The sequence below is a fragment of the Limanda limanda genome, chromosome 21, assembly GCF_963576545.1.
Source record: "Limanda limanda chromosome 21, fLimLim1.1, whole genome shotgun sequence".
Classification (NCBI taxonomy): domain Eukaryota; kingdom Metazoa; phylum Chordata; class Actinopteri; order Pleuronectiformes; family Pleuronectidae; genus Limanda; species Limanda limanda.
This window is the reverse complement of record NC_083656.1, coordinates 18311024-18325538: the sequence shown is the minus strand read 5'-3', so window position 1 is coordinate 18325538 and position 14515 is coordinate 18311024. Positions and strand designations below refer to the sequence as shown.

The window sequence follows — 14515 nt, the reverse complement described above, 5'->3', positions numbered from 1 at the left end:
ACCCCAAATCGTTGCTTTCGGATGAAAACCAATATATCTAGATATTGAGTAAAGAAAATATTTATTTGGAAATTTGGGCACATATGCAAATATTGTAATAAACCTTGTCTTGGATGTGAGTATCAGGAAATGATAACCTTTATTAATATTATTAATACATTCATACAGCCATGGCTTTGCATATAGGGTTAATTGATCACAGTCTTGGTACTGGACTCCCCTCAAGTGCCACCCATATGGTTAGACAACTAGTGTAAGGGCACTGCCAATCTAAATCACAGCACATGGGAGTTACAGAAATCTTAGAACACTGCAACCTAATATAGCACTGCAACCCAAACAGGAATTACACCCCTTCAGGGCACACAACAAAAGGGAGTCTAGCCCCCATACTTTTGCTGCTATATACCCTGAACCCCCATGGTTACTTGCAGAGGTCACAGTTGTACCAGTGTACTAGGGGGAAGGCCGTTGGCCTACTGTACCTGCCCCCTCTGGTTTCCCTGCACATATGGGAAATCGGGTCTGAGGTGTCTGCTATACCCACATTCCAAACATCAACCCCTGCTCCTTTGAACCCACAGCTGGTTACCCCATAAGGTACCACACTACCCTTGCGGGACACATCTGTTTTTCCAGGGGGTTGAGAGTTTTTTTTATTGTGGATTGAAGAGATCACACTTCCTGCCTCATTACTCAACCACCCAAATCAGCATTCCCATCTGCTCATCACTGCTAGACATAGCCACTGACAACCCCCTCACTTTGGTCTCTGGGGTGGCATGAGTCTGCTCAAGGTTCATAAGCAGCTCCATTTCAAAGATAGGATGAATGGCCCATTATAGTGTTTGGGGCTTTGCACCCTGCAAGCTGACCTGAAAAACACCAGTTGGAAAATATAAAATAAACTGACCTGCAGGGAATGCCCTAGCAGCTAACGTCAAAGTAAAGTGCCTACAAGTGTCCCACGTATTGTACATCCTTAAACACAAGTGTGACAAATAAGCCCAATAAATCGAATCCAGAGCTAGCAAAGACATCAGCAAAAGTGAGTTTTAAAAGGTTGAAGCGATAAAAATGCCTTGGGAGCAAATATCTTGCTTATTGAGACGCTGAAAGAGATTTCAAAGTTTTAGAAAGGCTAATGTGGAGTCACTCAGTGTTGTTCAGGTGCCGAAGATGACTATGTAGAAAGGTTAGAGTGCTATAAATTTGGTACATCTTTAACTGTAGGTCCCACCGAGATTTGAACTCAGATCACTGGATTCAGAGTCCAGAGTGCTAGCCATTACACCATGGAACCCTGTTCAGTTGTGGCAATCTTAGACCCTCCAACCCCCAACAGCATTCAGGTGTAAATGGACAGTGGGAAATGTCCCAAATTGAAAAGCTTTGACTTTCAAAGCTTTACTACCTCCAAAAATTAGGTCCCTGTGAGACAATATTCGATCGCACAAAAAGAAGTGTCCGGCACATTCTGATTGGACGGGACATTTCTAGGCATTTTGCTACTATGATAAGTGCCTAGAAATGTCTGGCTCATTCTGATTGGTCGGGACATTTCGAGGCATTTTTGCTACTATGATAAGTGCCTACAAGTGTCCAATGTATTGTATTTTTCCCTAACACAAAGAGTGTGACATTTCTGGGCATTTTCAGCACTCAGGGTGGGGGCTTAAGAGTGGGTCCCCTGGCTTGGCTGGTGCTGGAGCTGGTGGGTCTCTGTGGAGGGGGCACTATAATCTAGAGACGGCTGGGTCCCCGGGCTCGGCTGGTGCTGGATGTTTGGTCTCCCACATATTGTAAATCCCTAAACACAAGTGCGAGACAATTCAAGGGATGTTGCTATGATGATAAGTTCCTACAAGTGCCCCAAGTATTGCAGATCTCTAACCACAAGAGAGGGACATGTTAAGTCACTTCAACCAGTTAGATGCTTGGAGAGATGATGTGAAGAGTATTCAAAATGTTTTTGCAAACAAAATCAACCAATGCAGTTATTCTCTTCAGTGACCATACTTTCTTCAGGATGACAAAGGAACTGCTAGTGGTAAGCTGTCAGAAGTGGGATTTGAACCCACGCCTCCAATGGAGACTGCGACCTGAACGCCAGCAGCCGCCTGATCGTCCGGGCAAAATGTTGAAATGTTGAAAAATATAGCCAATCACAATCGCATCCTTAACATTCAGCGGCCAACCGCAGCGCCCGTGGTTTGAACATTTTCAACATTTGACCAATCACAAGGCTGAAATGTTGCAATGTTGTAGACAGCTGCTATGGGCGGGGCTGCGTTCGGAGCGTAAACGAGGGGGCGGTCCCAGAGTAGGTGCGGACCTGCGCCGCAGGTTACGTTATGCTAGCTTGACGTCAGAACGATTTGAATCTAAAGCTACGAGTCATTCATTTGAAACTACCGAGCTACACATCAAAATGGTAAGAATTTACACATTTCGTAGAGTGGCATGACTTGCCCTTAAGTATAGCAGTCCTTCCACCTGTCGTGTCATGTTGTTATATCCATGTATTTATAGCTAAATCCGTTAAAATAAACTCTGTTATCTGACGGCGATTTTCCCGGTTTTTATTTAAGTTGGCTCTAGGGCTTACGGTACTAACATAGAAGTAATTTCCCCTGTTGTCATGTTGTCATTGACATTTATTTAGTTTTCTACGTTATAAACTGGGTTTCTTTTTCTTGTGTCGACCGAGGGTTGGGGGGCTGGTGTGTGTGTGTGGGGGGGGGGGGAGCTGGGGTAGGTGTGAGGATGCTGGGGTGGGGGTGGGGTGGCTTTACAGTCTGAAGACAGCTTACTCTCAGCATTTACACGTTTAACACAGGGGTATGACATAACTATAAATATACTAGTAATTTATCCTGTCACCTAATGTTGTCATATACATTTATTCAGTTCCTCCCAGGCTCTGTGGAGCAACAGGCAGCAGCAGTGGGTCCCATCCTCCATTTATTTAGTTTTCTTACAAACAGTTTCACCATTATGTCACTTTTTATCTGCTGCCGTTGTTTGCAATTGTAATAAGCTATATATATATATATATATATATACATACTTTCAAAACGTATTCCGTTACAGAATACAGAATACATGCCCAAAAATGTAATCTGTAACGTATTCCATTACATTAACTAATCTGAGTAACGTATTCTGAATACTTGGAATACTTCCGGTTTGTATTGCATTTTTTAAGTGTATGATTGCGGCGTTGTTATAGTCAGTGGAGCAGCAGCAGTTTAAACTCTCTCTCCACCGATGCTGCGGGCCAGCTGGATGTCCGGCTCCCATCCACTCCCACCTCTGTGCTGGCCCCACCGGACGCTGAAGGACCCCCCCCCCCCCCCCCCGCGCCAAGGCTGCCTCGCGCCGTGCAGCGATCGTTTCGGCGTCGGGTCTATTTTTTGCGCTTGACGCGAGCATATCGCTCCAGGAAACACACTGAAAAATGATTTTAAACGATATTGATGACATATTTTATATGATATAAATGATAAAGCATGCATCCCATAGTTTGTATTCCCCTTCTGTTGTCCTGGAGTTTTAAATTTACCAATTTGACCGATCACATTACTAAATGCCCCCCTCCATACAGACACACAAGCAGTCATAAAGATAAAAAGATAGGGGGGGGGGGCTCCCCATTGGCTTGAGTGGAGAATACATAATTTACCCTCGACACGCGACATTGAACGGAGCAAACAGCGGAGAAGTTCTTGAAGATGGATGACATTAAATTGGGATGCTGTGGCAGTTAATGTTAGAGCAACAAGTGACCATATGCTTTTATACTACTGGGTCAACGGGTGATATTATTTTAGCGTCGCTTCAGCGTCCGGTGTGAACCCGGCGTGCCTCGCTGGTCTCCTGCAGAGCCATGACAGCGGAGCTCTGGGAGCGCAGGTCGGTCTTCTCTCACCAGGTGCTGGAAGGGCAGCTTGCGGATCAGCAGCTCCGTAGATTTCTGGTAGCGACGGAACTCTCTCAGAGCCTCGGTCCCGGGCCTGTAACGGTCCCGAGCCGGTAGCGGTGAGGCTTCTTCACGCCGCCGGGGGCCGGGTCGCTCTTACGGCAGCCCTGGTCTCCAGCTGCTTCCTGGGGGCTTTGCCGCCGGTGGATTTACGAGACATTAAACTCGTGAAACAGAGAAGTACCGTCATGTAATCCACTGATTTCAACAATGTAACTGTATTCTGAATACCATCTATTTAATTTGTAACTGTAACGGAATACAGTTACTCATAATTTGTATTCTAAATACGTAACGCCGTTACATGTATTCCGTTACTCCCCAACACTGTATATATATATATGTATATGTCACATTCTCATAAACATTTATTTAGCTACCTTCTATAACATACTTTTAGTTTTCATCTGTCATAAAAGCCTTATGCCACAACTGGGTTTTTCATAGGATTATTACAATATTACAAGACTGATGGTCTGGCTCTCCTGTTCCACCTGTTTTTTTCATGTATGTACAACTTAAAATGTAGTTAAAAAGTTCATGCATTTCTGTCACCAAAGGCAACACCTTTGAAATCACACAAGGGAATGGCAGACTCAATGTCCAATGTATTGTATTTTTCCCTAACACAAAGAGTGTGAAATTTCTGGGCATTTTCAGCACTCAGGGTGGGGGCTTAAGAGTGGGTCCCCTGGCTTGGCTGGTGCTGGAGCTGGTGGGTCTCTGTGGAGGGGGCACTATAATCTAGAGACGGCTGGGTCCCCGGGCTCGGCTGGTGCTGGATGTTTGGTCTCCCACATATTGTAAATCCCTAAACACAAGTGCGAGACAATTCAAGGGATGTTGCTATGATGATAAGTTCCTACAAGTGCCCCAAGTATTGCAGATCTCTAACCACAAGAGAGGGACATGTTAAGTCACTTCAACCAGTTAGATGCTTGGAGAGATGATGTGAAGAGTATTCAAAATGTTTTTGCAAACAAAATCAACCAATGCAGTTATTCTCTTCAGTGACCATACTTTCTTCAGGATGACAAAGGAACTGCTAGTGGTAAGCTGTCAGAAGTGGGATTTGAACCCACGCCTCCAATGGAGACTGCGACCTGAACGCCAGCAGCCGCCTGATCGTCCGGGCAGTATTATGGTATATATGTATATATGTATATATATATATATGTATATATATATATATATATATATATATATATATATATATATATATGTATATATGGTATATAGTATTATGGTATATATGGTATAGTAGTATTATTCCTATTATGGCCACAGCAGTGTGTGCCACTGTGTCAGTGAGTAATTTAACATTTAATTCATTTTGTGGAGCATAAGCAGCGTCTTTCATTATAATACAATATTATGTTGATCCATTTTTTTGTTATTGCACAGACTGCTGACTCCAGGACAGAGACTGAAACTCAGCTGCCCCGTTTGTGGTCAGAAGGCTTGCCTCCTGAAGACCACAAATGGATTGTGAAGTCTCTTTTCAAGATGGGGCCAAAAGGAAAATTAGTGCTTAAAGATAAATTGAAGCTCTGGCACTTTCCACCACAGCCTAGCGACCTTTACCATCAGGCTCCGGTTCCAGACCCCTTTTTTGCCCATCCACTTCTGGTCTGGATGCCCTACAAGCTGTGGAAGGTGAAGGTGGTCTGCCCAAACCTTGCCTGTGGAAAGCACCAACTAACAGGAGCGGGTCTGCACAAGAGGGCACGCCGAGTCCTGGACGTGGACAGGATGTATAATATGGTGACAGAGACACTAACCTGCACCAAATGTAGATCCAGCCATGTGTCCTGGAGTGAGACTGTCCTGAAACAACTGAGCAAGGCACGCCAGACACAATTCCGGGTCATCCTCACACAAAAGTGATTAACGTTAATTTCCTCTCTTGCCTTTTCAAGTAGAAATGCAGTTGTTGGGCAAGGCCCAGTGACCTGACTTAGAACAAAGAGTCGTAAAACCTTAGGCCAGGCTCGGGAAACCCCTTACATTAGAAATCCAGCATGGAGCGCTTATCTCCATGTGGCAGCAGATCACTTCCTGGGTCCTGTGAGGGTCCCCATTGTAAGCCCGCCCCTGGGGGCCAAATCCTGACAACTCAATTGGCTGGAGGGCCACACTGACCCCTGACCCCTCCTCCCAGGGGGGAGTCACCTAGAACATGACTTAAATAGGCTGAGCTCACTAACTTCTTTCTCTCTTCACTCCGATGCTGATGTGACAATGGGACCCCCCCCGGGGTCCCACCAGTTAACCCAGCAACTTAAGGAGGCAACTAACTTCTTTCTCTTTCCTCCGATGCTGACGTCGCCACTAGACCCCCCCCCAGGGGGTCTTCATAGTCGACCCACCGCACGTTCCTGTGAGTGACCACGATCTCCGCTGCTGCAGAAGAAGACGAAACCTCATCTCGCCACGGAGCACGACGGATCGGCTCCGGCCCAGCTGCGGTACTCACGAAAGCCCGCCTGAGAAACTTCAAGCGATTCACTGAACCTCCGGGGATTCGCGCCAAGTCGCATGCAACCCACGAAATCACGGTCACAGTAAGAGGCTTATGTTGTCTGGGCAGATGTTAGTTTTAATATGTAGCGTGTTGATTTAATACTTGAGTGTATTTTGTTGATGGAACTTCCGTGTTCCATTGTTTTAGCCGGCCACTACTCCGAGCCGCTACTTCCGGTTTCCGGTTTGATCGCAATGTTTTGTGTTGCAAGTAAATAGGGCCGCGAGAAGCGCCTCCGCCCGCACTGTTAACGTCTGTGTGAGTCTGCAGTGATTTCACCGATCAGAACCTCGGCCCACAACGCTCGCTTGAGGGCTGAGGGGTGAATCCCTGTTAACTCATCTCAGGCGTATTTTTAAGAGCTTCTTTGAACTCTCCTTACATGTTTTCTCTCTCTCTCTCTCTCCTTCTAAACCGACCTATACACACTTCTGACCTGTATTTATAATACAGGTCATGTCACATAGTTAAATCTATGCTTAGAGAGGCTGAACACATCTGGAAACCATTCGGCCCCCAAAGCCAAGCAGAGATAAGAATTCTCTTTGTCTAAAATTTCCTTTGTGTAATTCATGTGACGACCACCAGTGTGCGCTCCGGCCACATGGTGTCATTAACATATTCTCCATTTTGGATAACGTTAAGTTAAACCACCATCTTGAGTCTATTATTGCCACGCCTTCTCTCCCTCTCTCCTCCTATTCTGGCTCTAAATTCATAAAGGCTCCGCCATCTTGTTTTGTAGTCAATCCGCCATTTTGAGAGTTTTTAGGCCTTGATTCCACGAATCATGATCGGCCTCCATCTTAGATGTGATGTCACTACGCGTCATCGCCACCCCCCTTCTTTTTCTCTCTCTCTCGCACACACACACACACACACACACACACACACACACACACACACACACACACACATTGATAGACACAGACAGACACACACACACAGAGACACATAGATGGACCAGAGGTTACATGCGTGTTCTAAATTGTGATAAGCTGCTGTTGTTATCTTTGAAATATGGGAGTTTGTTAAGATTATGAATCATTAAATAACACTAACTTTATTTCACACACACACACATAGACACACACACACAGAGAGACACTTTGACACAGACACACACACACATAGAGACAGACATACATAGGTAGACCGCAGGTTGTCCATGTATTTTCTGAATTGTGATAAGTGCTGCTGCTGTGTTTACCTTTGAAATATTGGAGCTTGTTAAAATGATAAATCATTGAATAACATTATAACTTTATTTCCCCTTTTTAATAAATACTTTTGTAATTAAAGTATCTGTAGTCTGTGATTATTTGTGCATATGTATGTGATTGCAGCTGGATTATGATCACCTGTGCTCGAACTTAGAAGCCTTCACTGTTTATTAAGTAATCGTTAATATTAAAATATTGACATTATTAATTTGACATTTATCATTATGAGACTGATAATTATAGCTTGACATCGTTGGCCCCTGGGAAACCAGGGTGGTGCCCCCCTTTCTCAATTATTAATATAGATAGTATTATTGTTAAATTGATAATTTTATTGTGTTGGACTAATTATTTTCATTATTGGTTGATAACCTTATCATTGTTAATTGATAGCTTGTACTTTCTAATTGATAATTCCTATTTTCTCATTAGTGGTTTTATTGTTATTTGATTACTGATCATCTTCAATTAATAATTTAATTATTTTTGATAGATAATTTTTATTATTTTAATAATCATATTTCATGATTATTATTAATTAGCCAACGTCAAGTCTACTCCTATTGCACAACACAGTAAAAAAAAATGCAATAACTGATATATCTGTCTATGATCAAGGTATGCATGTGACATCCAGGTGATCCAAAATCTGCGGGAGAGAGGCCTCGGCAACAGCCCAACGCAGCTTTTAAAAAAGCTGCAGCAGAACCACACAGAGGAGTGGTTTAGCCGTTCGATGATGTTCACCGAAGAGTGTATGGACTTCGGCGAGCAACCTGCACTGCTGCCCCTGTCGTTCCCCGAGGCCCCAAAGCCTGCTGTGGTGCCGAGCATTAAGTGGCTCCTGTCAGTTTACTGCAAGGACATTTTGACAAGAAAGGAGGACATCAAGGCCAGGATTACATCCACATATGGCACTGTCCTCAAGATGGATTCCACCAGAAAGGTTAAAGAATCTTTTTCTTTCAAATCTGCTAATCATATTAAGATTAAGAAGTAATTTATTAGTCCCTCAATGGGGAAATTTAGAATTTTACAGCAGCAGAAAGACATAAAAATAATTAGCATGCTGTGGCGTGCACTCATGGGTGTGTCCTCTCACCCAGTGGGTTGATGGGTAATGGGAAAGGCTGTAACTATATATACTTCCCGTATGGGGAACATGTGCCAGTTCTTCCTGACTACTGAATAAACAACACTAAGCAGTACCTGCATCTCTGCCTTTCCTTGTCTTGCCACATTGGTGACCCCGTTTTTTGGACATGTTCGAGGTAGAGGAGGATAGTGTCCCTTCCTCATCGGGGGAAGACGTATTTTCTTCCCCGGCGCCCGTGGACCGTGTCTCCACAACGACCATGGCGCCGCAGCTTCCGCGATCGACCAGCTCCGCGGGGCACGTTAAACTGCCAGGGTTTTGGCAGAACGACCCCGCGCCGTGGTTTCAGCACGTCGAGGCTCTCTTCCATCTGCGAGGAGTAACGGCAGACGACTCCAGGTATTTTTTGGTGGTCGCGGCTTTGGACCAGCAATCCACCCGGCGCGTGATGCAGCTCCTGCGAGCCCCGCCGCTGCGGGGAAAGTACGCCGCCATCAAGCAGCTTCTCCTCCGGCGCTACAGCTTGTCAGCCGCGGAGAGAGCGGACAAGCTACTGTCGCTTCCCGGTTTGGGTGATGGTTCGGCAGTGGACCTGATGGACGAGATGCTGTTGTTGCTGGGCTCCGAGGATGAGGGTTTCCTGTTCCCGCACATCTTTCTGCGCCAGCTCCCGCTGCAGGTGCCCGCAGCCCTCGCCAACTCTTCTTGCTTGGCGGCCGGCGACTTCCGTGGATTGGCTGAGCAGGCGGACCGGATCCTGCTGACTTCGAGGAACGTCTCCGTGCAGAGTGTGGCCGTGGAGTCCTCCCAGTCGACGTTGGAGAACGAGGTTCCGGCATTGACGGCTGCAGTTTCCACCCGCAGACAGCGCGGCCAGCTGTGTTTCTTCCATCAGCGCTTCGGCAGCAAGGCGCGCCGCTGCGTTCCTCCGTGCGCGTTCGAGGCACCGGGAAACGGAAGAGCCGGCGCTCGGTAGCAGCCGTGGGCGCTGGTGATCAAGAGGAGCTGCTGTTCGTTCATGACTCCATATCAGGTAATCAGTTCCTGGTGGACTCCGGCTCGCAGAAGAGCCTTCTCCCTCCTGCAGCTATGGACCTCTCGGCCCGTGGCAGTGGTCCGCGTCTGACAGCGGCTAACGGTTCGGCTATAGAGACGTTTGGTACCAAGTCTGTGACTGTGTGTTTCAATGGACTCAAATTTCTGTGTGACTTTGTTGTAGCCTCCATTACGGTTCCTATTATCGAAGCAGATTTTCTGTGCACTAATGGGTTATTAGTGGATGTAGCTAATCGCAGGCTCATTGATGCTGTGTCTTTTGCGTCTTTCCGTGTCAGTCAGGGGGACCCGGGCCGTTAACACACGCTAATTTCGCTGCGTCAAAGGATGTCTTCCAGCGCTTAGCTGACAACGCCCGCATTTTCTGCCGCGGTTACTAAACACGGCGTGGAACATTTCATTCCCACTGCGGGTACGCCCGTTTTCGCACGTTCGCGTCGCCTCGACACCGTGAAGTTAGCCACCGCGAAGGAGGAGTTTGCTACCATGGAGCGTTTGGGGATCGTTAGGCGGTCCAACAGCCCGTGGGCTTCGCCGCTCCACATGGTGCCCAAGGCGGACGGTTCTTGGCGGCCGTGCGGCGACTTCCGCCGTTTAAATAACATTACGGCCCATGACCGTTACCCCATTCCGCATTTTCAGGATTTTTCGATTCGTCTGGCGGGCATGACAATTTTTTCTAAAATCGATTTTGGTGCGAGGTTATCATCAGGTGCCTGTGCGGGCAGAGGACGTGCCCAAGACTGCTGTCATTACACCGTTTGGGCTTTTCGAGTTCCTGCGAATGCCGTTCGGCCTTAAAGGCGCAGCGCAGACGTTTCAGCGATTGATGGACTCGGTGCTACGTGACCTCGCGTTTGTTTTCGTCTATTTGGACGACATCTTGGTGGCCAGCCCGTCGGCTGATGAGCATTTGTCGCACCTTAGGCAGGTTTTCCAGCGCCTTGATGGGCATGGTCTCATTGTCAACACAGCCAAGTGCCAGTTTGGGCTGTCTGTCATAGACTTTTTGGGCCATCGCATTTCGTCGCAGGGTGCGGTTCCTTTGCCCTCGAAGGTGCATGCAGTTGCGGATTTTCCCCGTCCGGTCTCGGTCAGGTCGCTACAGGAGTTTTTGGGCATGGTAAACTTTTACAATCGTTTCTTGCCTCGTGCGGCCCAACTCCTGCAACCATTGTATGGTGCTTTGAAGCTTAAGACAGCCAAGGACCAGGTTGACTGGACCCCTGTGAGGATCCAGGCTTTTGAGGGGGCCAAGGCTGCCCTGGCTAACGCGGCGCTTCTGGCGCACCCCGCGTCTCGGGCGCCCATCGCCCTCACGACCGATGCTTCGGATGTGGCTGTTGGTGCAGTTGTTGAACAGCGTGTTGCGGGTGCGTGGCAGCCCCTTGCATTTTTTAGCCGCGGTTTGCGAGACAGTGAGCGAAAATACAGTGTGTTTGACCGGGAACTGTTAGCGTTGTACCTGGCTACGCGTCATTTCCGTTTCCTGCTGGAAGGCCGCACTTTCACAGCCTATGTTGACCACAAACCATTGACGTTTGCTATGGCGAAGGTGACAGAGCCATGGTCTGCTAGCCAGCAGCGCCATCTAGCGGCGATCTCCGAATTCACAACGGACATCCAGCATGTGGCGGGTAAAGCGAACCCGGTTGCAGACTGCCTGTCGCGGGTGCTGGTGTGCCCTGTGCATCTTGGGGTTGATTTTTCCGCACTGGCTGCCGATCAACCTGGGGACCCGGGTATCGTTGCACTGAGAGCTGCGAGTACCGGTCTGGAGCTGGAGGAGGCAGTGGTGCAAAATGGTGGGCCTGCCCTCCTTTGCGACGTCTCCACGGGCCGCCCCCGCCCGGTGGTGCCGGTTGCTTGGCGCCGTCGGGTCTTTGATATGGTGCACTCTCTTTCTCATCCGGGTGTCCGGGCGTCGGTGAAGTTGGTGTCTTCGAAGTTTGTGTGGCCTGGCCTTCGCAAAGAGGTCAAAGAGTGGGCGGCCACATGTGTGGCGTGTCAGCGCGCTAAAGTTCACCAGCACACTAGGGCGCCCCTCGAGCCATTTTTGATTCCAGCCAGGCGTTTTGATCATGTGCATATCGACCTTGTGGGGCCTCTTCCCCCTTCCCAGGGTTTTACACATCTCCTTACCATGGTAGATCGGACCACTAGGTGGCCAGAGGCGGTTCCTCTGTCTTCCACGACATCTGCGGACGTGGCACGCGCTTTTCTTTCAGCTTGGGTCTCACGTTTTGGTGCACTGTCTGATATCACCTCTGACAGAGGCCCGCAGTTAATTTCGGAGCTCTGGTCAGCACTAGCAAAGTCTTTGGGCACACAGGTTCACCGTACCACTGCCTACCACCCCCAGGCTAACGGTTTGTGTGAACGTTTTCACCGGTCGCTTAAGGCGTCATTGCGGGCTGCGCTCTCAGATGCAAACTGGTTGGATCGGTTGCCGTGGGTGATGCTCGGGTTGCGCTCGGCTCCTAAGGTTGACCTGGATGCCTCGCCTGCAGAGTTGGTACTCGGTCAGCCGCTCCGCGTCCCAGGGGAGTTTCTGCCTCAGAGCTCGGCCCCCTTTCCAGTTCCTGTTGCCCGTCCTGCGTCACAGGCCGCTTGTGCACCGGTGCCCGTGCATCATTTTTCTCCTCGGTCTTTCGTGCCAACAGATCTCGCGACCGCTCGATTTGTTTTCGTGCGTCACGATGCTCACCGGTTTCCCCTCCAGCCCCCGTATGACGGCCCGTTTAGAGTGTTAGAGGCGGGTTCTAAAAGTTTTATTCTGGACATGGGCGGGCGCAGGGAGCGTGTTTCGTTAGACAGACTTAAGCCAGCTCATCTGTTGGCCGGCGAAGAGGTGCTACCGGCCCGGGTTCCCCGTCGTGGTCACCCCCCTTCTAAGACCCCTGTGTTGTTTTCTCCAGTTGTGCCTCCTGATCCTGTGCCTGTTGTAAATGATGTCCCTTCTGCTTGTTCCACCCCTGCGTTTGCGGACGGGGATCGGCTTAGCCGTTATGGTCGCCTCGTTAAACCCCCTGAGAGGTACTGACTTTTGTCCCATTTTATTTTTTTTTTCCCTCTGGGTGTTCGGGGGGGGGGGGCTGTGTGGCGTGCACTCATGGGTGTGTCCTCTTACCCAGTGGGTTGATGGGTAATGGGAAAGGCTGTAACTATATATACTTCCCATATGGGGAACATGTGCCAGTTCTTCCTGACTACTGAATAAACAACAGTAAGCAGTACCTGCGTCTCTGCCTTTCCTTGTCTTGCCACAATGCAGTACTTGGCTGAGGGATATAAATAAGTATATAGAAACATAGTATAGTGAATATTGCACCGTTGAGAAGTGTTAAAGTGACAGTCCATAGTGGGGTTGTATGTAGTTTTACTAGGAGCAAAGGTGGTTGTATCGTCTTAAAGATATATTATTAACTACTGCCTGAATTTCTGAATCCTGTTCACAGATTGTTCACAATTTTGTGTTCTTCAGATCACCAAGAAGCTTGCTGGAACAGCCAAAGGAACAGCGCACTGGCTAACCTCTGTGGGCAATGAGTACGGTCAGGTTCTCATCAGTGTGATGACCGCTCAGGAGGGAGCTGGCCTGGACTTTATGGCAGCGGACCTGGTGAAGAGGTACCAGCAGGCTGGTGTGGATCCCCCTGTTGCCTTATATGTGGACTGTGGCTGCTGCACAGAGGCAGGAGAGACCAAGCTGAAGGCCAGATTCAGCGGGTGGCCAGACATTATTGTAAGGCTGGATATCTGGCACTTCATGCGCCGACTTGCCCTGGGATGCACAACAGATGCTCATCAGCTGTACCCAGGATTTATGTCTCGCCTTTCAGCGAGCATATTTGAGTGGGACGCAGCTGATTTAGCTATGTTGCGAGAAGCAAAAAGGCAGCAGCTTCGGTCCCAAAGTCTGCCCTCCCTTACTGATGGCGACATCACCAAACATCTCTCCAGGGAGGAGATGGCTCTCCACTGTAGGAGGAAGACCCGTGGTGAGGAGACCACCATTCGCCTGCTGGAGGAGCTGCTGGGGTTGCTGATGGGAAGCAGTGGTAACGACTCCTCTGGTGTTCCCCTGTTTGACAGCGAGAGGATGGAGCACATCTGGCGTGTCCAGAGAAAGCACGTCAAATGCATCCAGGACCCAACAGGTGTTGCTCTTTACATTAAAACAGGGGAGCTCACAAAGGGAGGTGTGCGCTTACCTGTTTACAGATGTGCCAGAGGCTCTACATCACTAGAGTCTTTTCATCTATACCTCAACCGCTTCATACCAGGTTTGTGTCAGTCAGACATTTAAGTCTATATGCTGAATAGTCCAATAACATTTCATCGTTTGATAATTAATCATGTATTTAATGTGTACTTTTAGGGACGAGTGCAAACAGCCTGAACTTTCAGATGTATCTCCTGGAAGGGCTCCACAGATGGAACCAGGACCGTGGGGTTGCTGCTCTGTCCACTGGACCATCTTCTTTGCGCAGCTACTCGGGTAACCTGGTTCATCCACTCAACCAGAATTATCAGAAGCTGTATGGCAGGAAGTTGGTACCAGAGTTCTGTCCACCCTCACCGTACAATGGTTAGCATTTGTGATTGAATTAGTTATTTACCTCCATTTTTAA

The 14515-nt window shown here is 48.3% G+C and overlaps 1 non-coding gene across 1 annotated transcript; it reads right to left on the bottom strand.

Moving 5' to 3' along the window:
* Positions 1-1231: 1231 nt before the first annotated feature.
* On the bottom strand, positions 1232-1303 carry trnaq-cug (transfer RNA glutamine (anticodon CUG)). The gene has a single exon. It is a non-coding gene; the product is annotated as a tRNA-Gln (tRNA).
* Positions 1304-14515: the final 13212 nt, after the last annotated feature.